Source organism: Pseudorca crassidens, chromosome 14, assembly GCF_039906515.1.
Source record: "Pseudorca crassidens isolate mPseCra1 chromosome 14, mPseCra1.hap1, whole genome shotgun sequence".
NCBI classification, from domain to species: domain Eukaryota; kingdom Metazoa; phylum Chordata; class Mammalia; order Artiodactyla; family Delphinidae; genus Pseudorca; species Pseudorca crassidens.
This window is the reverse complement of record NC_090309.1, coordinates 14,893,065-14,919,804: the sequence shown is the minus strand read 5'-3', so window position 1 is coordinate 14,919,804 and position 26,740 is coordinate 14,893,065. Positions and strand designations below refer to the sequence as shown.

The 26,740-nt window shown below is 44.4% G+C and overlaps 1 long non-coding RNA gene across 1 annotated transcript in view; it reads right to left on the bottom strand.

Moving 5' to 3' along the window:
- The window catches only part of LOC137206008 (uncharacterized), a 45,921-nt gene extending 26,158 nt beyond the window's left edge, over positions 1 to 19,763 (bottom strand). The window contains exons 1-2 of the long non-coding RNA XR_010934406.1: positions 18,467 to 19,763; positions 3,848 to 3,968 (exon numbers count right to left, since the gene is read on the bottom strand). This is a non-coding gene — a long non-coding RNA (uncharacterized lncRNA). The remainder of the gene's footprint in view (positions 1 to 3,847; positions 3,969 to 18,466) is intronic.
- Positions 19,764 to 26,740: the final 6,977 nt, after the last annotated feature.

The following is a 26,740-nucleotide window of genomic DNA, read 5'->3' as shown; positions in this document are numbered from 1 at the left end:
TTTCCCATATAGGTCATTACAGAGTACTGAGAAGAGTTCCCTGTGCTATACCGTAGGTCCTTATTAGTTACCTATTTTATATATAGTAGTGTGTATTTGTCAATCCCAGTCTCCCAATTCATCCCTTCCCTCCCCTGGACATATGTTTTTAATTCTCTTGGGTATACACCTAGTACTGGAATTGCTGGATCATACAATAAGGCTGACTTATTCTTTTTTTTATTTTTGGCTGTGTTGGGTCTTCGTTGCTGCACGTGGGCTTTCTCTAGTTGCAGCGAGCACGGGCTACTCTTCGTTGAAGTGTGTGGGCTTCTCATTGCAGTGGCTTCTCTTGTTGCGGAGCACGGGCTCTAGGCGTGCAGGCTTCAGTAGTTGTGGCTCACAGGCTCAGTAGTTGTAGTGCACAGGCTCAGTTGCTCCACGGCATGTGGGATCCTCCCAGACCAGGGATCGAATCCGTGTCCCCTGCATTGGCAGGCGGACTCCCAACCACTGAGCCACCAGGGAAGCCTGGCTGACTTATTCTTAATCCCCTTGTTTCTAATTCTACATGACATCAGCAACACCTTTCAGATTTAGTTTCTGTAGACTGAATCTACAATTTCCTGCTTGGTCTGGTAGTCACCTTGCTTTAAGAGGTGGAGGAAGGGGCCTTTGATATAACATTCAACTGTTTTCACCCTATGCCTCATGCCCACTTTACACAGTATCTGATGCCTTCATGGGGTCAGCATACACTTTAAACAATGTTTTCCTCCACTTTGCTAATTTAGTTGCCTCTCACTACTCCATCTCTGTCTTTCAAAAACTTGTTGAAATCTCTCCTCTCCTGATGTCTCCTGACTCCTGTGGGGGTTAGGCCTTTTCATATTCCTTTACTATCATTTTAGTAGGGTTTTGGGTAGGGAGGCTATAAACACACCTGTTTAACTGGAAATTGCTCTAATTATGCATGTCTTTCTGGTCATTGCTCATCTTTTTTTTTTTTTTTTTTTTTTTTTTGCGGTACGCGGGCCTCTCACTGTTGTGGCCTCTCCCGTTGCGGAGCACAGGCTCCATACACGCAGGCTCAGCGGCCATGGCTTACGGGCCCAGCCGCTCTGCGGCATGTGGGATCTTCCCGGACCAGGGCACGAACCCGTGTCCCCTGCATCGGCAGGCGGACTCTCAACCACTGCGCCACCAGGGAAGCCCAATTGCTCATCTTTGAAAGAGACCAGCTATTCGTTAAAAATTAGTTTAGAGAAAGATGAGGCAAGTGATCTGGACAGACCAGTTTTAAACTGACTGTTTTTCTTTGAACACTTTATCACCAAATCTGTTTTCTCCTCTGTCTGGTGTCATATCTTCCCAGTTTTCAAGATAAACGGAGTCAGTGTGGTATCATTCCCTAAGACAGGCTTTGTCTTAGTCCATCTGGGCTAAAAAAATATATATATATATATATATATATATCTCAATCATAGGATGGGTGGCTTAACCAACAAACACTTATTTCTCACAGTTTTGGAAGCTGAGAAGTCCAAAATCAAGGCGCCAGCAGATTTGGTGTCTGGTGAGAGCCTGCTGTCTGGTTCGTAGACTGCTCTCCTCTCACTATGTCCACACAGGGCAGAAGTGGTGGGGGACCTCTGGGGGGGGTCTCCTTTATAAGGGCACTAATCTCATTCATGAGGGCTCCACCCTTGTGACCTAATCACCCCCTAAAGCTCCCACCTCCAAATACCATCACACTGGGGATTGCGTTTCAACACATGAATTTTGAGGAGACACAAACATTCAGTGTACAACAGACTTTCTGAAACTTACTGTTCCCTCATTCCCCATCCCCCATCTCCCCTCACCCCCAGCAGGTTCCCTCAGCTAGGAGGTGGGGACATATATAATTAATATGATTACTATGCATGGCTTCTCCATTACCTCCACCTCCCTATTCCCTATGTCCTGCAGGGTGGAGTTACTTCTCTGGAGTCTTTCCAGCCACTCGCCTTATGGTTCTACACAATGGATCATTAAGATATGAACCTTCCAGGACTTCCCTGGTGGCACAGTGCTTAAAAATCCGCCTGCCAATGCAGGGGACATGGGTTCGATCCCTGGTCTAAGAAGATCCCACATGCCACAGAGCAAATTAGCCCGTGCGCCACAACTACTGAGCCTGCGTGCCACAACTACTGAAGCCCACGTGCCTAGAGCCTGTGCTCTGCAACAAGAGAAGCCACTGCAATGAGAAGTCCGCACACCGCAACGAAGAGTAGCCCCCACTCGCCGCAATTAGAGAAAGCCTGTGTGCAGCAACTAAGACCCAACGCAGCCAAAATTTAATTAATTAATTAATTAGAAAAAAAGTGCCGTCTCTCAAACCACTAAAAAAAAGAAAGTTTAAGATGAGCCTTCCAGAACAGTGCCCTTGGCTTTATTTGGCAGTATATGGCTTCCTTGTGTCATTGAAGCTGGAGACAGGTAGAAGAATGTTTAGCACTGTCTGTAATAACAAAAAGCTGGAAACATACAAATGACCACTAGCAGGAGAAGGGTAAATACAGTGCCACATATTCATACAATGGAACATAATTCTTTTAAAAAATAAATTTATTTATTTATTTTTATTTTTGGCTGTATTGGGTCTTTGTTGCTGTGCACGGGCTTTCTCTAGTTGCAGCGAGTGGGGGCTACTCTTCGTTGCAGTGCACGGGCTTCTCATTGCAGTGGCCTCTCTTGTTGCAGAGCACAGGCTCTAGGCACGTGGGCTTCAGTAGTTGTGGCACATGGGCTTCAGTAGTTGTGGCTTGCGGGCTCTAGAGCGCAGGCTCAGTAGTTGGGGTGCACGGGCTTAGTTGCTCCGCGGCATGAGGGATCTTCCCTGACCAGGGATTGAACCCGTGTCCCTTGCATTGGCAGGCAGATTCTTAACCACTGTGTCACCAGGGAAGCCCTGGAACACGATTTATCAATAAAAATGAGTGAACTGTAGGTGTGCACAGCAACATCGATGGGTCTCAGAAACATACATTTGAGTGAAAGAAAGTAAGTCACAGAAGAATATATACTCTGTGATTTCAATAAAATGCAAAAACTCCCCCAAATTAAAATACATTGTATGGGAAATACACATGAAAAGTAAAACTCTAAGAGGTACAAACTATTATGTATAAAATAAGTTACAAGGATATATTGTACCACATAGGGAATATAGTGAATAGTTTATAATAACTATAAGTGAAGTATAACGTTTAAAAATTGTGAACCACCATATCATACACCAGTAACTTATATAATATTGTAAAACAACTATACTTCAATTAAAAAAAATAAAAAGACAGGGACTTCCCTGGTGGACCAGTGGTTAAGACTCTGCACTTCCACTGCAGGGGGCATCGGTTCACCCTTGGTCAGGGAACTGAGATCCCGCGTGCCACGTGGCATGGCCAAAAAAAAGAAAAAAGAGAGATAAAAGAGAGTAAACCTCTATCCTCCTCTAAAATCCTATTTTTATGTGTATGTTAAAAAATAAGGCTTATGACTAATTGCCTATATTTTTAGTTATTTATGTACTGGTATAATTTATTCTGAAAACTTGTAAACTTTCTAAAGACAGAGGCTCCACAAACTATGGCACAAAGTCTTGATATTAGTAAGAATGAATCAAAGCTTGTTGAATAAATGAATGCATAAATCACTCTTGTTCTCTTTTACACTCACGCAGAGATCTGAAGGATTGTTAGGAATAACTATATCTAAATAGCTATATGACTATTACTATAATTTTAGATAAAATATAAATATCAAGTCCTTCAATGTTAAGAATTTTTAAAAGAGGTCCAGAGATACTGGCACCATGGCTTACCTTTCAGCTCACATATTCGTGGAGGAAATAGCGCACACTAGGGTCAGTTACCCAAAGATGTCATAGCTGGTAGTAGGGTTGTGGTATTACATTTACACTTTCATACCGTATAATATGGTACCTATAGAAATAAAAGAACTGTATTTGTACCCTTGTTTTAGGACTCCCTAATATAATTAAAAATATGTGCCTCATAATATTAGTCTTTTGATACATTCTGTGAAAAAAGGATATTTTGTTCAAATATGTTTGAGAAACTATGCAAATTATACTTCCCTCTTGGCAATTAGTAATATACAGTGACATATTAAAGGTTTCCAGAAATCAGATAGCTTTTAACAAGATTGTTTAACCTTCATTAACCTTGTCTCCCAATTATAATTGTCCTTGGAATGGTCAAGTTTCATCTAACAACTATAAATATCCCAAGGAAAGTCTTCCATGGAAAATGTTTTAGAAAAACTGTTCTAAGATATTACTTGGATTGCAAAGCGCAAAAGATGTGGTCTAAATCCACCTTTAGGGCGAGGTATTTACAATCCTTTCTTTTTGATCTGGAAATGATCAATTTGCCTATGAGGGAAAGTGTCAGGGTGCAGGTGAGGGTGGGCGTACCTGTGTATGCAGGTACACAGCAGGAGGGCAGGAGTATGGAAGCATCCCATACATGCCAGCTGCTGGCAACAGTGGAAGCGGATTCCAAGTATGCACTTATTAGACCTCAAAAGCTGCTGCCTTCTTTCCCCTGATTGTATCTGCTTTGTCCTTCCATCCTTTCTTGTGAAGCTGCTCTGGCTCAGAGGTACCCCACTTATTTTGTTATGATGATTTATGACTTTATCTAAATTCTCCAACTATACTTATAATTAATTACATAATTCCATTTCCATAATGTTATATAACACACTGTCTTATCCTACCCCACATCCTGGGGAACGATATTAAAACAATAAAATAATTATGGCTGAAATTCATTGGTATCCTAGTTAGAACATTTAGTTCCAACTATCACAGAATAACCAAATGTTTGATAAAACTTACAAGAATAAATCTATGGGTGTGAAATTTATTTGTACTCTTATTTTAAACTGTGCCACGAGTTAGGATATAATCAAGTATGCAATAAAAGTTTGTTGAATAAATCAATGCATAAGTCACTTGTGTTCTCTTTCACATTCACATGGAGGATCACTGGGAGTGACAATGTCTGTATATTTGTATATTTGCATATGTATGAATCCATATGTATGTATCTATATAAGTTTATAGACATATATGTAATATGTAATTTCCAAATGTGATTGTAATAAAATTTTAACTAATGTGAAAAAAAAAAGAGTAGGGCTTCCCTGGTGGCGCAGTGGTTGAGAGTCCGCCTGCCGATGCAGGGGACACGGGTTCGTGCCCCGGTCCGGGAAGATCCCACATGCTGCGGAGCGGCTGGGCCCGTGAGCCATGGCCGCTGAGCCTGCGCGTCCCGAGCCTGTGCTCCACAACGGGAGAGGCCACAACAGTGAGAGGCCCACGTACCGCTAAAAAAAAAAAAAAAAAAAAAAAAGTAAACCTCTAAAGAAAAAGAAGGGAATGATTAAGTCAAAATTCAGCATAATCGATACAGCCTGGAAGGAGAAAAAGGGGTGTGACTGGGATAGTCCACACAGGACCTTCTAAGGTACTAGTTAAATTGGATTTTTAAAACTAATTAGTAGGTACATGTGTTCATTTTACTGTTATTAGTTAAACTGTACATATATGTTAAGTACATTCTTTAGTTATTCATAATAAAAGGTGGAGTGATTGATTTCTCTTTGTTTCATCTTTTAAAAGATGGAGTTGTTTCTCTTCTTCATCCTTTGGAGGGTTTTTTTTTTTTTTTTTTCTTTTTTTTTTTTAGCGGTACGCGGGCCTCTCACGGCTGTGGCCTCTTCCGCTGTGGAGCACAGGCTCCGGACGCGCAGGCTCAGCGGCCATGGCTCACGGGCCCAGCCGCTCCGCGGCATGTGGGATCTTCCCGGACCGGGGCACGAACCCGTGTCCCCTGCATCGGCAGGCGGACTCTCAACCACTGCGCCACCAGGGAAGCCCTGGAAGGTTTTAAGAGTGGAGAGAGGAGTAAAATATGCTCCCCCCGCCCCATTTTTTATCAGTGACTCTCTCTCCAGGGATTTGAATAATTCACATGCACAGAGTGTGAAGGCACAGGGCATTATGGAGCTTGGGTTTCCATGTAAACATTGAAGAGAAAGTTCATGGAAAATTGACATCAAGAAGTTTTGTGACTTCCAAAATTGTGTATTTTTGAAACCCTTGAAAGGAAAATGGCTTTAATTGGAAAATGGCTTGGGTACTTGTTTGGAGGACTGGTGCAACAGTACAGAGGAAGAAGCTAAGAGGACCTCACCTCCAAGTGGGCCTTGTTGACTCCCAGAGAGAGTGGAACAGGAGTCCGGGAGGAGAGATGGTCTAGGGGAGTACTGACTGGCCCAATGTGAGGCCTGCTTGACCCAGTGCCCGAGTGGACCCATAGCCACCTCAAATGGCATGATGCCTGTAGGAAAGGCCAATATCTTTCCCAACTCAGGAGCTGTATCTATTCATGCCAGAAGAAGTGTTGAGTTGAGCCCCGAAGGCTCTAAGCCATGGCCCAGAACAGCCTTCATGTCGGAGCTTGGTGAATAGACAGGGGTGGGGGTGGAGCAGTTGCCAAGAGAGGTCAGCAGGACCTTGCAGTGCTGGGGAGGGAATGTGGACTTTACCCTGAGCAATGAGGAGCTGTTAAAGGGTTTAAGCCAGGAAGAGGAAGGAGAAGATTTGATTGAGAAAATATGTAATAAAAAATGCTGGTAAGACCAGTAATTCATTTAAAGGAATCTATATTGCATGAATCGCATCAGCATCTACAATTATAGTAATGTCCATATGTGGCCCAAGTATGTTTTCATTCTATGGACAATGCCTGGGGCAAATCAGGATTCAGAGACCACAGAATTTCGCAAAATTCTGTGCCCACACCCTCCACTCCCAGGGTTAGGCTGTGGGTCTAGTTAATGTTAATACTAAAACTCTTCTTCCTGACAGCAATTAGCAGCAAGTTCGGCTTCTTTCCCTAAGTGGGGAAGACCATGTCCCCAACACTAGGAGGAATGTTTGCCTTTCCATTTGCTCTAAGGGACACACACCTAAGTCACGTGAGGCTCTTACTTCTAACCACTTAAATTTCCGCCCACAGCGAGAGAGGAACTAATACCCAACACATATTTACACTAATTAGGATTGTTAGCAAAACTAATAACTAGTATTATGACACCAGTCTTGAATTTGCCTTACTCTTTTATTTATTTTTATAGGTAAGAAGTGGATTTATTTAGAGAGAAACACACTCCACAGACAGAGTGTGGGCCACCTCAGAAGGTGAGAAAGGCCTGCCTTACTCTTTTAATCCTCACAACATCTGCTGAGGTAGTTGCTATCATCGCCATTGGAATGAACCACTTAATTATATAATCTTTTGTTCAGTATCCACATCCCGTGATAAGGTCAAGGAGAGCACGGAGCATATCTGCCATGTTTCCCCTTGGATCCCTGGTGCCTAGAACAGTGCCTGACACGTGGTCATCATTCAAAATGTGTTTGTTGAATCAATGTTGAGTCCCCCTTTTACAAGTGAGGACACCAAGGCTTAGAGATGTTAAATAGCTTACCAACTATTAGGTCAGCAGCTAATCCCAAACCACATCTGTTAGACTTCATCTTCTTACTGGCTCCCAAATCGTCTAAGGTTTTATAAGGATCACATAGCTCGGTCAAGTTTCTAGCAGTTAAACAGAAATCTACTGAAAGATTAATTAACACCTTCTAAAAAATCTTAACCATTTTGAGAACATAACACAGAATTCAGAGGTGAGCAGTAGGACAATGGCTGTGTTTAAACTTGCCGTGTTTCATAAAGATCTTACACTGAGAAATTCACACCTGGCATTTGAGAACACAGGCTGGCATAGAGCTTGGAGGAAGTATTGTTAGGAACTTTCCCAGCTAAATTCCTCCCAAGCTTATTATCAGTAAAGAGAGTGTTTTCATTAAGATAGAGATCATTATGGTTTTATAGCTTTCTCCTCAACTGCTGCCTTTACCGGGCTAAGGCTCCAGTTTTCATGGGCCACCTGGCATTCCTCATTTTTACCTTATTTGCCTGAAATAGTTGGCCAAGGAAGCCTGGGTCCTGATTCCAGCCCCTTCCCCACATCCAGCTTGGCCTGGGCACAAATTCCCTTATAAATACTCGATAGTCAAAGGCCTCTGGAAGAAGCATAGAAAAATAACATTATCTTTACCCATAGAAAGGGTATTGAAGCAACTTGTACAAGCTACCTGTGGTGAGAGAGGCAAGTTAAGTCTCTGAGAAAGGGCTCCATTGGGAGTTAAGTAACAAGTCCTGTCCTATTCCCACTCCATCTATTTCTAGGCAGGAGTCTCGCCAAGCTTCCAGGCAAACCCTCAGCCAGACAATGCAAGAGCAACTGATGTACGAACGGCAGGTGTTACCCCAATCAAGAGAGAGTCCAGACCCTCTCCCGGATCTGTCATCCATGCCTAGGCGGGGAACTGCAAAACACCAGTCTAAGGGGGCACACATTCTCTCCTCACCACAACAGGGCTAGAGGTCAGGGTGCAAAGGTTTCAGAAAACTCGAATTCTCTGTAGTTTTAGTAAATAACATTGTATAGCTTTTGATGATCTCTGAGCCATTTCTGATGTGCAAAGTGTTTTCACATGCACCTCCTATTGAGGTAGATGGGCCAATATTATTATTCACAAATTAGAGATGAACAGAGAGATTGTTATTTGTCTAAAGCCATGTCATTCTCCCCAAAACCAGCCTCCTGGCGTACTGCTGCTCAGTCATGGTGTTTGGCTTTTCTCCCTCTTCAAGTCAATCATCTGCTGCTTTTACATCACAAATTCTCAACCTTTGGTGTACCATCACTTAGAAAACCTAATCTATGCACTGACACACACAAGCATGTGTGCACACACACAGACACAATTGAGTATTAACTCTCATGACTCTCAGAGCTACCCTGAAGACCATGGACAGAGGCTGAGAATCCTTTTAGAAGTAACATGTGTGAGACCAAAGGGACATAATAACCAAATGTAATATATGAACTGTATTTTCTGGTTCCAAAATTCAGTTACAGAATACATCTTAGGAACCACCAGAGAAATCTGAATATGGAATATATATATTAAATTTTATTAAGGAATTTTCTTAAGTGATATTAGGTTAATTTTCTTTGATGTGATAATGGTGTTTATTTTTATTATTTATTTATTTTTGGCTGCATTGGGTCTTCGTTGCTGTGCGCGGGCTTTCTCTAGTTGCGGCGAGCGGGGGCTACCCTTTGTTGCAGTGCGCAGGCTTCTTATTGTGGTGGCTTCTCTGGTTGCGGAGCACGGGCTCTAGGCGGGTGGGCTTCAGTAGTTGTGGCTCATGGGCTCTAGAGCGCAGGCTCAGTAGTTGTGGCGCACGGGCTTAGTTGCTCCGCGGCATGTGGGACCTTCCCAGACCAGGGCTCAAACCCCAGTCCCCTAAATCGGCAGGCAGATTCTTAACCACTGCACCACCAGGAAGTCCCAATGATGGTGTTTATTTATGGGGGAGAATATACTGATTTTTAGGAGATGCTTAAGTACTGAGAGGTGAAATATCATGAAGTCTGCAACATGTTTTCAAATGGTTCAGAAAAATATAGAACAATATAAGATCGAACAATATGACATTTGCCAATATTACATCATTTTTAACCTATGAAAACAGCAATTGCAGGATTTAACCTAATTTATAAGGAAAATACAGCAAACAATTATCAGTTTAACCTAGGTGGTGATATATGCATGTTTATTGAAATGTTCTTTCAACTTTTCTGTACATTGGAAAATTTTCATAATAAATACATTTTCCTAATGTATTTATTATGAGAGGGTCTGGGCTCTCTCTTGATTGGGGTTGCATTGTTGGGGAAAAAAGAAGTTTCTGTTTGTGATACCTCTCAAATCTGCTCCTCTGTTAGTTATCTATTGCTATGTAAGAAATTACCCCAAAATTTAGTGGCTTAAAACAGCAAACATTTCTAGGTAAATACTTGAAAGAACTGAAAGCACAGATTGAAAGAGATATCCGTACATCCATGTTCACAGCAGCATTATTCACAATAGCCAAAAAGTGGATGCAACTTAAGTGTCCATCAGTGGATGAATGGGTAAACGAGATGTGGTCTATACATACAATGGAATATTATTCAGCCTTAAAAAGGAAGGAAATTCTGACACATGTTACAACATGAATGAAACTTGAAGACACTATGCTAAGTGAAATAAGTCACAAAAGGACAAAGAGTGTATGATTCCACATAAATGAGAGCGCTAGAGTAGTCAAATTCATAGAGACAGAAAGTAGAATGGTGGTTGCCAGGGGCTGGATGAGAGAATGAGTTAGTATTTGATGGGTCTGGAGTTTCAGTTTGGGAAGATGAAAAAAGTTCTGAATATGCATGATGCTGTTGATTGCACAACAATATGAATGTACTTAATGTCAATGAACTGCACACTTAAAAAGGGTTAAAATGGTAAATTTTATGTCATGTATATTGTATCCCCCTCCCCCTCTACACACAAAAACATTCATTATCTCACAGTGATATGCCAATATTCTGTTCACTAGAATCAAGACACGAGGTCCAGGGCTTCCCTGGTGGCGCAGTGTTTAAGAATCCACCTACCAATGCAGGGGACACGGGTTCGAGCCCTGGTCCAGGAAGATCCCACATGCCGTGGAGCAACTAAGCCCATGCACCACAACTACTGAGCCTGCGCTCTAGAGCCCATGAGCCACAACTACTGAAGCCTGTGTGCCACAACTACTGAAGCCCACACGCCTAGAGCCCGTGCTCCACAACAAGAGAAGCCACTGCAATGAGAAGCCTGGGCACTGCAACAAAGAGTAGCCCCTGCTCACCACAACTAGAAAAAGCCCGTGTGCAGCAACGAAGGCCCAATGCAGCCAAAAATAAATTTTAAAATAATGATAATAAATAAATAAATAAGAAAAGAAAAAATTTTTTAAAACAAAACAAAACAAAAAAGCAAACAAACGAAAAAAGGCACTAGGTCCACTCAAGGGGAAAGGTTACACAGAGCATGAAAACCAGAAGGTCAGGGTCTTTGAGAACCTTCTTAGAAGCTGCCTACCACAGTCTGCCCTCTGAACTCAATGACTCACATCCCCTCTCATGTGTAAAATACATTCACTCCCTCAGAAGGTCCTCAAAAGTCACATCCCATTACAGCAACAGTTCAAAATCCAAAATGTCATCATTTAAATGAGGACCAGGTGTGGATCAGACTCCAGGTATAGTTCCTTGAATGTACTTCCTCTCAATCTGTGCACCTGTGAAACTAGACACGATATCTACCTCAGCACGAATATGCACACTAGTGGAACAGGCATAGGATAAACACTGTAGACATGTCTCTTCAAAAATGCGGAAAACGGGGCTTCCCTGGTGGCGCAGTGGTTGAGAGTCCGCCTGCCGATGCAGGGGACGCGGGTTCGTGCCCCAGTCCGGGAAGATCCCACATGCCGCGGAGCGGCTGGGCCCGTGAGCCATGGCCGCTGAGCCTGCGCGTCTGGAGCCTGTGCTCCGCAACGGGAGAGGCCACAACAGTGAGAGGCCCACATACTGAAAAAAAATAGTCACATGAAAGGTCATAGCAATTCCAAAATCCAGCAGGCAAATGGTGGAACTTACTCGACTAGGTCTCAAGGACTAGGAATAATTCTCTGCGGTTCTTGGCTATGCCCTCTGAGTTCTTGGTTCTGTTCTCTGAGCCTTTCTTTTCATGAAGGGTAGCCCATGGGTTTGCAGCTAAGTAGTTTCTTAGCCTTTTTCTGCCAGTAGAATTTTGGGGTCCAATGGCCTTTTTTCAGTTTGTATAATCTCCTGTGCCTTTCGGTCTAAGTTGGCAGTGTTTTCACTGATATCATTCTCACAAAAACTTTGTGAGTCTCCTGTGATTCTCATTGGGGTTCTCTCCATTAGACAAAAGCTGCGCCCACAAATCTCTGCAAGATAAGTCCTTCTCCTTGGCCTCCTGCTGAGACAGCAAAGGAACAATGATGCTCTTAAGCTTTCCAGAGTCTCTGCTGTTTGAGAGAATCTGTGAAGCATACATGTTTCAAAAAGCTCTTTGTGTGTCTGAATGGTATTCTGAGGTACTATCCTAGTTCTTTCTGCGGTCTTAACAGAAGACTTACAGTCACATCTTTTGCTCCATCTCTAGACCTCTGTTGGAACATCCCCTTGGACTTAAACTTGCCTCAGAAGCCATTTCTTAATTTTAGCATCTTTTACCTCTGGAGAGGCTGAGAATTTGTAAAGCCATCAAGTCCTAGCTCCTTTTTGTTTAACAGTCCCTCCCGCAGTTTATCTCTCTCCTCTTGCGTTTTACTGGAAGCAGCAAGAAGAAAACAGGCATCCACTTAAACACTTTGCCTGGAAATCTCTGGAGCTAGAAGCTCCTGCCACAGTCCCTTCCTCTTCATTCCCACCGCCACTACTCTCTCTGGGTGAGTGGTACTCAAAGTCTGGGGAGGTCAGGACCCCTTTACACTCTTAAAAATTACTGAGGACCCCAAAGAGTTTTGTTTATGTGGGTTATATCTATCAATATTTACTGTATTAGAAATTAAATCTGGGAAATTTTTAAAATATTTATTAATTCATTAAAAAGTACCCTATCGGGCTTCCCTGGTGGCACAGTGGTTAAGAGTCCGCCTGCCGATGCAGTGGACACGGGTTCGTGCCCCGGTCTGGGAAGATCCCACATGCCGCGGAGCAGCTGGGCCCGTGAGCCATGGCTGCTGGGCCTGCGCGTCCGGAGCCTGTGCTCCTTAACGGGAGAGGCCACAACAGTGAGAGGCCTGCGTACCGCAAAAAAAAAAAAAGAAAAAAAAAAGAAAGAAAATAAATAAATAAATAAAAAATACCCTATCACATGTTAACATCAGAGTGATGATGCCATCACACATCATGCAGCCTGTGGAAAACTCCACTGCACAGTCATGAGAGCATGAGAGTAAGGAAGGTAAATAATATTTTAGTATTGTTGTGACAGTAGTTTTGAACTCACAGAGCCCCTGGAAGGGACTTGAGGTCTCCTAGGGGTCCCCAAACCACACTTTGGGAACTTCCATCTAGATCATTCTCCTCAGAGCGCCGGATCAAGTCTCAGTCCCTCACCCGCCCACACCTGCTTTCTTCCCACCTCGCCACTCACCCCTAGGACTTGGCTGCCCAAGCCCTCCAGCCCAGCAGTTGTCCCAAGCATCCCCACTCTGTCTTAAGGACGTTGTTGTTCTTTCCCCTCATCCTCTCCTTGCCTAGAAGGTCCTCTCCTCCTTTTCCACCTGCCCCATGGCTCGGTGGTCACTCCCACAACCAGACTCCTGAGATGCTGTTCTCAACCGTCCTCACTCAGCAACTGTGGGCTCTTCTTGGCAGGTGTGCGTGCTGTCTTCTCCATGACCAGGTGAGCCTGGGGTCAGAGGCAGCCTGGATTTAAATCCTGACTCTGTGTCTCATCAGCCTTGTTTACATTTTTTTCATTGGAATAAAAAATTACATAGTAGCATATGCTTCTAGAAGAAAAAAGAATACAGAAATGCGTAAGGTAAAAGGTAAACCGCTTCTCCTTACCCTCTTCATTCTCTACTCCCCAGGTGGTACCAACTGTGGGCGGCGTCCTTTCAGACCCTTTCATAGACATATATACATATGTCACCTATAAGTTTCTTTTTGTTTTTCTATTTTTTACAAAGAAGAGAACATACCTATACCTACGTCCTAGAACTTGCTTTTTTTTTGTAAAAGCATCATGGATATTCTTTGGATAGATCTACAATATTATTTTTCAATATTTTCCAACAAAAACAAATCTTATTATTTGAATGCTTTCATTAAATAAATCCCACGAGGGTAACAAACCTTAGAACAAATCACATTTGGACAAAAAGTCCATGTTCTGAGTCAGGGTAAAATGTCCAATTAACAGTTGAACCAGAAACTTCTACTATTTGAACTTATTTTACTTGTTGCTGTATGTACTTAAATAATATAAAGAAAAACTCTAATTCAGAAAAAAATAATGTGGAAATTGATAAACTAGGAACAAAATAATTTAAACCATTTAGAGACCCAGTTTACACCACAGGAAGAAAATAAAGTTTTCTGTACGAAGAAAAGCATCACACTTTTTAATATAAACTAATTAAGAATGAAGTGCTCCGTTTAGCTGTCCTCCTGCTCTAGGTGATGCCTCCTCGCCCATCTGCTTTGGATGCCCACTTATCAGTTATTCAGAACCTTCTCTGTTCTGTCCCCCTAGCCCTCTCCCAAACACTCATGAGCAAATAAGTAGGCCACGTGGATAACTTTCTCTAAAAAGAGTACAGAATTTCTGCCCTCTTCATCTCCACTTTCCAAATACCTTTGGCTTGAGCTTATCTCTTTTTTTGCAGTTTAAGGACTCAATGAAAGTTGCCCGTGAGGGAGCAGGCAGGATCTCCCCCACCTTTGTGAGGTGGCTCCTTGTGTCTCGAGCTGGCTGAAGTGCTAGATAGAAATGTACAATTCCTCCCATTCAAGAACAGGAAGAGCACCCAAGAAATCGAGTCCCAGCTTCCCTTCCCATTTTCAGAGCATTTCGGAGATTCCAAACAAAGCCAGTTAGGCAAGAACTTATTTAAAGCCTTGAGTTCTTTTCCACACCAAAATTTTATATTTTAAACTGTTATATAAATTGTAAGCCTGTCAGCTTTATCCTTTTATGGTTTTTGTATTTTCAGTCTTGTTTGGGAAGAGCTTTCCTAATCTCAAGATTAAAAAAAAAAAAGTTCTCCTGTATTTATTTCTAGTAATTTCATATGGTTTAGCTCCTCAATCCATCTGGAATTTATTTGGGGGTCTTTTCTCAAATTTATGGGTGAATTAATCCCTCCAGCAGCATTTCCTTATTTATTTGAAATGTCTCCTTTAACAAGTAAAATATTCTTTTTTTCCCATAGCTGTTTCTGGATTGTATTCTGCCCCAATGTTTTGTTCCACTGATTCTATGTCTGCACACATTGTTTTTATTACTATAGCTTCAAGGTATGTTTTGATATCTAAAAGAACAGCCTCTTATTTTCTTTCTTTTCCCAACTTTTCTTGGGTCTTTTTTTTATAGTTCATTGGTTTTACAACCTGAAGTAAGTCTGAGTCAGTTTTCTCATCTGAAAAGATTAAGACTATGGACTCTACAGTCATTTTTTCTGGATATCAGCAAGGTCCACCCAGGCAAATGCAAAGTCTTCTAGGTCTTTTAAGCAGAGGGGATTTAATACAGGGAATTGGTAACATGATATGGAAGGACTAAGTAGCTTAATGCAAAAATATTCTACTGGGGGTGCAACAGGAGGAGGATGTACTATTGCTAAAGCGTAGAGTGGGAGCCATGTGATGGAATCTAGAACCCCATAAGGTTGCCTGATGGGAGTTGGGACCATGGAGCAAGGGCCTGTGGAGCAGATACAGGAGCCATGGGAGACACAGCTGTTGCCAGAGACACCACAGGAAGCAGAGAGAGGGACAGGGAAAAATACTCTGGCTTCTCTCCTCCTCCCTTTCTCCAAGCTTCCATTAGTGCTTGCCATTGGCTGAATCAACCGGGAAACTGGAGAGCAAGGGAGCCTGGAAAATGTAGTTCCCTGTGATATAGCACAGAGATTAGGAAAGGCAAGGGAGTAATCAGCAAGAAAAAGCATTTGGGCACAACCACATACCAGTTGTGTGACCTTGGAAAAGTTACTTAACCTCAGTTTGTCTCAGTTTCCTCCTCCAAAAAGTGGGGATAAAGAATAATTGTGGTTACCTCACAAGGCTCTCATGGGGATTAAGTGCATTAATACGTGTTAAACACTTTGTAAGCATTTAATAATAGTATTTATTATTATTATTCCATAAAATGAAGATAGCAATACCTATCTTGCAGAGCTATGGTCAACAATGAAGTGAGATAATGATTGCAAAATGTTTGCATGGTGTTGTACATCTGGTACTGGGTACTTCCTAAATGTTAGTTCTCGTAGCCTCAGCGTCTCACCCTTAGTATGTACTCAATAATGGCTGTATGGGCTTCCCTGGTGGCGCAGTGGTTGGGAGCCCGCCTGCCGATGCAGGGGACGCGGGTTCGTGCCCCGGTCTGGGAAGATCCCACATGCCGCGGAGCGGCTGGGCCCGTGAGCCATGGCCGATGGGCCTGCGCGTCTGGAGCCTGTGCTCCACAACGGGAGAGGCCACAACAGTGAGAGGCCTGTGTACTGCAAAAAAAAAAAAAATAATAATAATAATAATGGCTGTAGCTGATGATAATGATGCCTTCGACCTGGGGAGGATGCAGCCTCCTCAGACTGAGGAGGAACATTCTTGCTCTGCTAGAGAGCTAGGGGGACTCTGGAGGGCTGGGCCTTCAAGGGTTTGGGCAACACACAGCCTTACATCAACCAATATGCCCACATACGGAGATGGATTTGGAATGACATCCTGCATCTTTCTCAGGTTCCTTCTCCTGCTACCGTTGGTGCCCCTTCTTTGATTTTAGCCTATTCTTTTTGGCTCATGCAGATAACTGTGCATTTCTGTGTTCACGTACACACTATGAACGTTCATGAGTACACAATCCTGTGTGTGTGTTGAGTACTTTCCCACTTATGAGCATTGCCCCTCTGGTCCTCCCAGCAAGCCCGCTAACGCAGACAGGGCAAGCTTCATTATTATCCCTGCTGAACAGCAGTGGAATCCAAGACTTCAAGAAGACGAGTGGTACACCCAAGGCCCCCGGGGACTTGGGACAAAGCCATCTCACTCAAGTTCAGGATTCTTCCTACTAATATCTCAGGCAGCCTCCCACGCGCATGTGTGAGTTAATGTGCATATACACACATGTGTGTACTCCACATATACACAGTAGATTCAAATCTCTGAAGGGAAGGTTCATGCCTTATCGATCTTAATATTCCCTGCCCCACATAAAATGCCTGGCAGCTGGAAAAGAAAAAACATTGTGGAATTGAGTTGGCCTTGACTCTTGAACAGGACCCTCCTGGGGGAGGGGTGGGGAACACAGATGAGAATTATAGCCAGAGCCAGGGTTCAAGACCAGCTTGACTGAACTCTACAGTGCTCTGACCCTGGATTCCAGCTCTACCCAGACCTTTCTCAGGTCATCACAGAGCAGAGGACCTGGTCACCAGGAGGGAGTGAGATGCTCAGGGAGACAGATGTGCCCACCTGGCTCTGCCCTGGGGTGTGTAACAGCTTCTTCTGGGCGGTGGGATCCTTGGCAGGCAGGAGTTTGCTCTAAACCTACTGTGCTAATCAACCAACTGCCTCAGCTGCCCACCCGGGGCCTGGCACCCACACTGGTCCTTGGCAAACCCGTTGAAGCAGGAGCCTCATTCATGTGGGCACGGAGCACTGACAGGAACCATGGGACACTAGAGATGAGAAGCCCGAGCTAATAAAATGGTTGCCATTGGGCACCAGTGTTTGCCAGGCACGTCTACATCAATACTTGTTCTATTCTTCACTCCGCCAAGGCATGGGCGCTGCTGGGGTCTGACTCAGCCCTCTGCACTGGCTTCAGCTATGAACTCATTCCCCTCCGACATTTTATTTATTTATTTTTAATCTTTATTTATTTATTTGGCTGCCCTGGGTCTTAGTTGCTGCATGCGGGATCTTTAGTTGCAGCATGTGGGCTCTTAGTTGCAGCATGAGGAATCTAGTTCCCTGACCAGGGATTGAACCTGGGCCCCCTGCCTTGGGAGCTCAGAGTCTTAACCACTGGACCGCCAGGGAAGTCCCACCCTTCTCCGATATTTTAAAGATTCTACGTACTCAATTGATTTGGCTTTGCTTTGCATCTGTGCTCTTTCTCCCTATCCTGAAATGGGATGTCACTCTGTCCTGTCGGCTGGAAAGACTTCTGGAGCAGGAACGCGGAGGCGGGCTCAGCACAGGTGGCCCAGGCAGCTGCCCACGCCACTGCCATGTGCTTTCAAGAGCCCTGTTGGCTGCCCCATTCTCCCCTCTGCCCACAGACATCCCAGCGCCCCTGAGCGTCAACAGGAAAAGGTCGGGTCATGAATTAGACAATGGGCAGTGAGTGGGAAGAATAAAAGCCAAAGGCCTCACATGGGGACTCTGAGACCGCATGCACCCCGCCCCCGTTACCCCTCAGGCCTCATTTCCTCTTACTCTCCCCTCACATCCCTCTTCACTGTTCCTGGAACATGCCAGGCCCACTGCTACCACAGGGCCTTTGCACTACTCTTCACCCAGACGGCCCCACGCTCCCTCCTGCTTCCTGTTCAGTGCTTTGCTCTGATGTCATTTTCTTGCCGAGGCCTTCCTTGACCACCTCCCTACAATTGCAAGCCCCATCCCCCACCCCCTTGCTTTTGCCCTGTCTCCTCTCACCGTCCACCTTAGTTATCTGGTTGATGATTGTTCTCCCCACCTCCGCAGTTTTGTCTGTTTGCTCACTGCTGTTTCTCCAGCACCGAAGCAGCGCCTGACACGTAGCACATGCTCAGTGACATTTGTTAGATTTTTGCGTGGATGAGGCTGGCCTGTGAGCTGATTCCAGACAGCCCTGGGTTTGAATCAGCCCCACTCCCTTCTGGGCCTGACTCAGTTCATCTGTCTGATGACAGGGGCGCATGTGCCGCTGGGTAAGCTGCCTTCCAGTGGTAATCATTGGTGAGTCTGGGTAATATCCTCTTCCCACCCAAGAAAGGCCCGAACAGAAGGCAACGAGGGAAGGGAGGCAGGAAGCAGCTGCCAGGATGACTAACTGGGATCTTAAGTCATTGTCCCCCAGTGCCAATCGTTACAGCTCAGCAAGGCTCAGGATTAGTGAGACTCATGTGGCTTCCCGGCCTGACCCGGCCCAAAAGGGCCATGAGGCGCACTTGGAAAAATAACTCCATCACAGAGAGCTGACACTGAGGCCTGGAGGAGGAATTGAGATGTGCTGGACTTTGTACAGAAATTTTGCAAAACTAGACTTGATTCAGCTCTCATTCAACAAATACTGTACTTATAAGGACTCCCTCAGTGCCAGGCACTGCTCTAGGCAGGAAGAGAGCAATAAACCAGAGGAGAGAGGTCCTGCTTTGACCTGTGTGTTTACTTGTGAGTCCTGGCGTGCCATCCCTCCCCAAGGCCCAGGGCCTGCTTTCCTTCCACCTCCTGCTCCCCAGTATTTTAAATCTCCCCAGATCTACTGGCTGCATCTAGATAGATAGATGCCATGTATCTCAAAACCAAAACGACAGCAGCAGCAAGAACCTGCGCTCCCGCTAGACCACTGAGACAAGAACACTGAGTCCCCCGTATCCCTCTCCGTCATCCCAGTCACATCGACTTTGTGTTCTGTCCCCCTTTCGGGAAGCTCCAGCTCTCTTTCTCATTCTCAGCATCTTCGTGTCTTTGGTCCTACCATTCCCCAACAAAGTCACCTTCTGTACCTGTGGGGTTAATTGCTCCAGTGGTTCCCAAACTAACTGTATGTCCCCGTATTCAGCCCCTTCGAACATTCATCCTTATCTGAACTGTATGTCCCCTGTATTCAGCCCCTTCGAGCTGTATTATCTGAACCGTATGTCCCCATATTCAGCCCCTTCGAGCTGTATTATCTGAACTGTATGTCCCCCGTATTCAGCCCCTTCGAGCTGTATTATCTGAACTGTATGTCCCCTGTATTTAGCCCCTTCGAGCTGTATTATCTGAACTGTATGTCCCCGTATTCAGCCCCTTCGAACATTCATCCTTATCTGAACTGTATGTCCCCCGTATTCAGTCCCTTCGAGCTGTATTATCTGAACTGTATGTCCCCCGTATTTAGCCTCTTCGAGCTGTATTATCTGAACTGTATGTCCCCTGTATTTAGCCCCTTCAAGCTGTATTATCTGAACCGTATGTCCCCTGTATTCAGCCCCTTCGAGCTGTATTATCTGAACCGTATGTCCCCTGTATTCAGCCCCTTCGAGCTGTATTATCTGAACCGTATGTCCCCCGTATTCAGCCCCTTCGAGCTGTATTATCTGAACTGTATGTCCCCTGTATTCAGCCCCTTCGAGCGTTCATCCTTATCTGAACCCTCCCCTCCCTTCCCTCTGCCTCTTCAGAACTGCTCATCACATCACCCTCTCACCTTCAAGGGGAGGCAGGCTTCTCTCAGTTCCCTAACCCTTGAGAAACTCTCCACCACACAGAACACCTGCTTACCATGAGTGCATTGTCATCTGTACTGCGCACACACCTTTCCATGTAACTACCGACTGTCCGAGATTGTTTCCTGTATGCATGTCTTATCTCTCCGTGAGACTGTAAACTCCTTGAGGGCGGGGACAATTTCTATCTTTCTGTATCCTATACAGCCCAGTACCCACTCACTCGGCAATCAATCAGTGACAGATCTGACCTGGATTTACCAAATGGTAATATTTAAGAATAATACATTTGTTTACAGATGTTAAAAGGAAAATGTAGCATGCAAGGCGGTATTATACGGTCTGATGACCACGGTGTAAACTATGTACTCATAAGGGTAAACAAGGTAATCGGTAAAAATAAAAAGCATTTTGTCAGGGTTGTTGGACTATGAGTGACTTGTTTAATAATCTGTAACTATTGTTAGTGCATTGTTTATGCATTTGAAAAGAGTTTTTTTTAAATACGTGGAGGGCTTTAAGTGTCATCGAAGCATTCCGCTCTTGGGTACAAACTCATTAAGTCTTTCTTACGAAATAAGAGGGAGTGGGAGCGGGGTAGGCAGGACTGGCAGTCCTTTCGAGATTTTACTCAAGTTGTATTTATACACAAATAGCTAAGCAAAGGGGGGAAGACGCCAAAGTCCAAGTTTTGCCTGCAAATGTTTATTCCCTGAGGATGGGACAGAAAAAAATAAACAGCTTAAAATAACCAATGAAATCACGTGAGCTGTAAAGACTTTTTTTCTCTCCACCAGAATGGGAAGTGTGTGCATTCCCCTTGAGTTTCCTGGTGTTTTGTGCTCTGAAGCCCCAGCGAGTGGGGAGTATGACTGGGAGAGGGAGAGGCTGGGTACACTGTCCATCCGGGCACGGACAGCTCTGGGCACAGGCTTCCTTTGAGTCCTTAACCTCTTCTGACATATTTATTTTATTCATATCAGACTGGGGGCTCTCAAAGATGAGGACCATGCTCTTTCTGTCAAAGACGTGGCTCCAGGGCACACCTAATATCTAAGAGGAACCCAAGAAGTCATCGGTCCAACGCCCTCATCAGACCCAGGAGGGCCAGGCTCAGAGGCGTGTGCAGAGGCCACATAGCCTGGGATTCTTGGGGGGGGGGGGCTCTGGAGTGCCCAAGCCCAGCCCCCAGTGTCGCTCAGGTATTCAGAACATCCCTCTAACGAGCGTGGGTTGAGCATAGATTCCCTGGGCCAGAGAGATGGCAGAAGAACGGCAATAAACAAAGCGTGCTCCCTAACATTAAGGAGCTTAGGATTCAGAGGGAGAAATGGGGCAAGTTCACCGATAACCAGAATACAAAGCAGAAAGGAAGAAGCGTTGCAAGGGGCACGCGCGGAGGAGGCGGGGAGCCTCTGAGGAGGTGCGCTGAGAACGGCTCCAACGGCATGAAGCTGGCATTAAGGGGTTCAGGATGATGCAAATGAGGTCAGAGGCACCGAAACAGTTGCATTCATTAAACAAATACTGGCTGATCACCCACTACCAGGTGCCAAGCAAGGTTCTAGGCACTTGGGAAGCAAATCTCTCCCCCTGTGAAATTTACATTCAAGTAAGAGAAGGGACTTGCCTGGTGGTCCACTGGGTAAGGGCCCGGGTTCCATCCCTGGTTGGGGAACTAGACCCCGCATGCCGCAACTAAGAGTGCGCATGCCACAACTAAGAAGTACGGATGTTGCAACTAAAGATCCTGCATGCCGCAACAAAGACCCAGCACAGCCTAAATAAAAGTAAATAAATATTAAAAAAAAAAAAAGAGTAGGGACACTACACAAGATATATAAGTAAAAGTAGGTTAGGTGGGCTGGTGAAAATGTAAAATTGTGCAGCCACTGTGGAAAACAGTAGGGCAACTTCTCAAAAAATTAAACATAGAATTATCATTTGATCCAGCAATTCCACTTCTGTGTATATTCTCACCCCATGAAGAAATCTGGGGTAAGAGTAGTCCAGAAAGAGGGATCAGCAAGTGCAAAAGCCCTGAGGCAGAAACGGCCAGGGGACCATTGTGCCAAAGCCATTGCCATGAGAATCCATGGGTTTACCTTGGTGCCTCTTTGGTTGATTCCAATGGTACTAGGGAAACTGCTTAATAGTGGAACTGGGAAAAATATTCCTCAGTCCTGGGGGACAATGCAAGAGCATAGGTTCTTATTTGGGTGAGAGGTGGGAGGAGTGAATTGGCTTTATTGAACTCAGAGCAAAGTCACTATAGGCTCTAGCAGTTACACTTCTTTGGGGAAGTGTATGATCACTCAGACCATAGAGCTGCATGGAACCATAACTTCATTTCTCTGGAAACAATTCTGCTAGGACAGGAACTGAGAATTCTTTCTCCATGACTTGTGGGTGAGTGTGTGTTCTATGAGAACACTGGGTTTTGCATTTCTCATTACACTGCTCTCATAGCTCCTGGGTTTTGAAGAGGTCACTGTCATTAAATTCTTTTATGACTTTCGCCCCCATCAAACCAAGGATAAAGGTGAATAAAGAACTCATCCAAAGCAGAATGTTCCAACGCCCCAAGATAATTTCTCTTCATAAAACCTGGAGTTTCATGCCAGGGGCATTACATAAAAATAAAGCCAGAGTAACCAAGCACAAATTATATTGTTATAGACAAGGCTGTGAGATGAAATCTTTCTTTCAAGATATTTTAGTTGCCAGATGCCAAAGATAGTAGACTCTCTTCTTGTTGAGACTTTGCCAGCCTTGTAGCTAATGCCCACTGTAGCTGCATTAAAGGCTCTGGGGCACCTCTGCCAAGACGTGATGGCCAAGAACCAGTGATGACTTCAGCGTAGGCTTTCTCCACCTGCCAGCCCTGCCGCCATCTTGGTCTGGCCTGCACACCAGCTTCCTGACTCTGTCTGATTTGCAGGTCCCATTGGATTGTTTGTCCTCACAGTAAAGTTTTTAGGAAGCTAGCTTAAAGTTGAACGCTGAGGGATGCTGTGGCCCTAAGGGATCGTCTCTGGAATTCTCTGCTAAGACCCAGTGTGTCTAAGCCACGGTGTTATGGAAAGAGCATAGGAAGAAATAGGAGACAGGAAGTCTGAGGCTTAACCATGATTCAGCTCTGTGCTGGTTACCATCTGCTTGCTTAACCCACCCTAGAGCCACGCCCTTCTGGACTCTGCCCTGCCCTGTGCCCCAGGAGACTGACCTGTATAGACATCAACAGGCTCCGTTGTCTTCTGGCCTAAGTAAGGCCAACGGGGATCTCTAGGAGGAGAGAGAGGTTGGTTGTTAGTTACCCCGACTCCTTCCTAGGTCGCCGCAGGCTGCCGTCTCTTCCCCCTGAAGGTGTCTCTCTCCAGGTTCTGGTGATTGCGCCCTCCTCTCTCTTTCACAGGCCTAGGTAGCTCCCCAAAACTCCACAATGTCCCTTGCATTTCTCCCGCTTTTGTAAAGAGTTCCTTTATTGAATTCTGCTGAAAAGATCCAGTTTAAGTGTGTCCTCTTCCTCCTGCCGGGACCCTGACTGATGTGGTCATGAATGAGCTGGGTGGCCCTGGTCACATCAACTTAGGTCTTGGTTTCATCATCTTTAAAATGGAGATAGGATTTCCCTGGTGGCGCAGGGGTTAAGAATCTGCCTGCCAATTCAGGGGACACGGGTTTGAGCCCAGGTCCGGGAAGATCCCACATGTCGCGGAGCAACTAAGTCCGTGCACCACAGCTACTGAGCCTGCACTCTAGAGCCCACGAGCCACAACTACTGAAGCCCGTGCGGCCAGAGCCCATGCTCCGCCATGAAGAGAAGCCCCCACTCGCTGCAACTAGAGAAAGCCCGTGCGCAGCAACGAAAACCCAACGCAGCCAAAATATAAATAAATAAATTTATTTTAAAAAATAAAAATAAAATAAAATGGAGATTAAAATGCCAGTTCTTACACACTCATTCCAGAGTTTTCATTAGGTTTATAATGCATATAAAGTACTAAATAAACACGTTTTAAAAATAAATATGCTATCTAAGTTTCACAATTCCAGGAATGCCTAAAAATAACATGTTATCTTTTATATGTCAATATACTGCTACCAATATATGACACGTTGGGTAGTTTTTCTAAAATACACATGGGTTTTTATTAAATACCCAAAAGGTTAACTGGTTTTCACTGTGATAAACATAAACACATTAGATGGCCAATAATAATCCTAAAATCCCAAATTCAGGAAGACAGATAAGACAAAAACACTTTCCATATTTTGTACCCTTCAAGGTAGTAATAATTAGAATTTACCCTTCAAGGTAGTAATAACTAGGAAAAAATATCTAAACATACATATTGACATATCTTTCCTTTTTCATAAATAAAAATAGCTTTATTATCACCATTAGCTACCAAGAGTCAACCTGGTATAGGAAAAAGGACATTGACAGACTTAAAAGACATGTCCCGAATTTATTTTTTTTATTTTTAAAAACTGTAACTTAATTTTTATTTTATATTGGAGTTTAATTTATTTACAATGTTGTGTTAGTTTCAGGTGTACAGCAAAGTGATTTACTTATACATATATCCATTCTTTTTCAGATTCTTTTCCCATACAGGTTATTACAGAATATTGAGTAGAGTTCCCTGTGCTATACAGTAGGTCCTTGTTGGTTATCTATTTTAAATATAGTAGCGTGTGTATGTTAATCCCAAACTCCTAATTTATCCCTCTCTGCCACCTTTCCCCTTTGGTAACTGTAAGTTTGTTTTCGAAGTCTGTGAGCCCGTTTCTGTTTTGTAAAACATGTCCTGACTTTAGATGCCACTTCTGACACATCCTATATGTGTGACCTCAAACAGAGCATTTAATCCCTCTGTTTTCATCAGATCTGTAAATGGGGGTTACAGTTGTCTCCTCTACTTCTGTATGAGATAACAGTGAAAGTCCCTTGTAAATGAAATTGAGCTATTGGTAATTGCTCGCCCAAGGCTTCTTTAAATACGTCATCTCTGATTATTCTCATCTGATTAAGATAAGTGGGGGCACTAGGGCTGCCCTGATTTGAGACTCAGAGGGGGATGGTGTAGGTCTTGGGGGAAGGAAGTGAGGGGACAAGACTAACTAGCACGGAAGAGCCACCCTGGGCTGGCTGTAGTCCAGACATAGAAGTTGGGCTTAGCGGCGGAAAAGACTGGTCCTTGCCCTCGAGGACTTTACCCTTTAACTAGGGAACTAAGTGTAACCCACAGAAAATCTTTCCTGTGTGCTTCACAGGAAGCTCCAAGCTCACTGAGCACTGGAACACCTCCATTAGGCTGCAAGGCGGAGCTGGGCCTCCAGTGGAACCCAGGCGCAGGGGTGAAGCATGGGCACCCAGCAGGGAGGAGGCTGGCTGTGGGGAGGGGGAAACAGCTTTAGGAAGGGGACAGACTGCCGGGGCCTCAGGGCCAGGCATGATAATAATTACATTCATGCATTAGGAAACAGAAAGCCACCACACAGTTGTGAGCAAAGAGTCTCAAGGTGAAAGTGGATTTTTGAGAAAGATGGGTTTGGCAGAGATGGGCAGGATGAAGTGATGGAAAGACTGCAGAAAAAAGATTTTTTTCCCACTCCTTTAAAGAAACCTAAATATTTGCAGTATAACTCGTGACTTAGGATAAGTGGTTCTACCTCCTAACAAACACAGGCCCCTCCCAGAATATTTGTTTTCCCTTTAAATGAAGTTTATTTACCCTTCAAAACAAGACGCTTACACTACTGTGAGGTGACTGTCACAGCTCTGAAAGTCCCAAATCAGATGGTGGGTCTCTACTCAAGACCCTGTGGATTTACAACCACACTTCTCGTGCTTGTCACACTCTAGTTACCAGAGTATGTGGGCGTTTAAAAAAAAACGACAACAAAAAACTCTTCCCACACAATATTAACCCTTTGGTATTTCAGAGATGAACAGTGAGGTTCAATTTGGCCCTCTTTTTGGTTTTTGTGAGCTGCGTTCCCTTATTGTCAACTCACCCTGCAGACCCAGCTCAGCAGTGAAGGCTTATTCACTATCCCACCCAGGCTTTGGCTCAGCTTAGACCCAGAAGCACCTGGATTAGCTCCCTCAGTAGCCAACAACATTTTGTCTCGGGTCCAAGTTGTTTATTTATCTTTCCTAGGCTATTTGAGTCATTGAAAGAAATGTATTTGCTTTTACAACTTCTCTATTCCCTAGAATGTTGCTTCCTTTTTTTAAATACATGACATGATAAAGAAGTTATGCTGAGTGTTTTTTTAGCAGATTTTGAAGGAGGGGGAGGGAGGGTCTAATTTGAAATAGAGAAAGAGGGAATTAGCCTTTTATTTGGTTTTTATTTTTCCCCTGCATTGTCATCTTCACCATCTATGTTGAAATGCAACATATATTGGCACAGAACACACGAAAGGCACTGGTGTACATAAACGTCATAACTCCTGCCCACTGGGAGCTTCCAATCCAGTTGGGTGGTCTGTATGGAATCAGCTATAGGTTCTGGGTCAGGACAGAAGTCTAGAGGAGGGGGCGG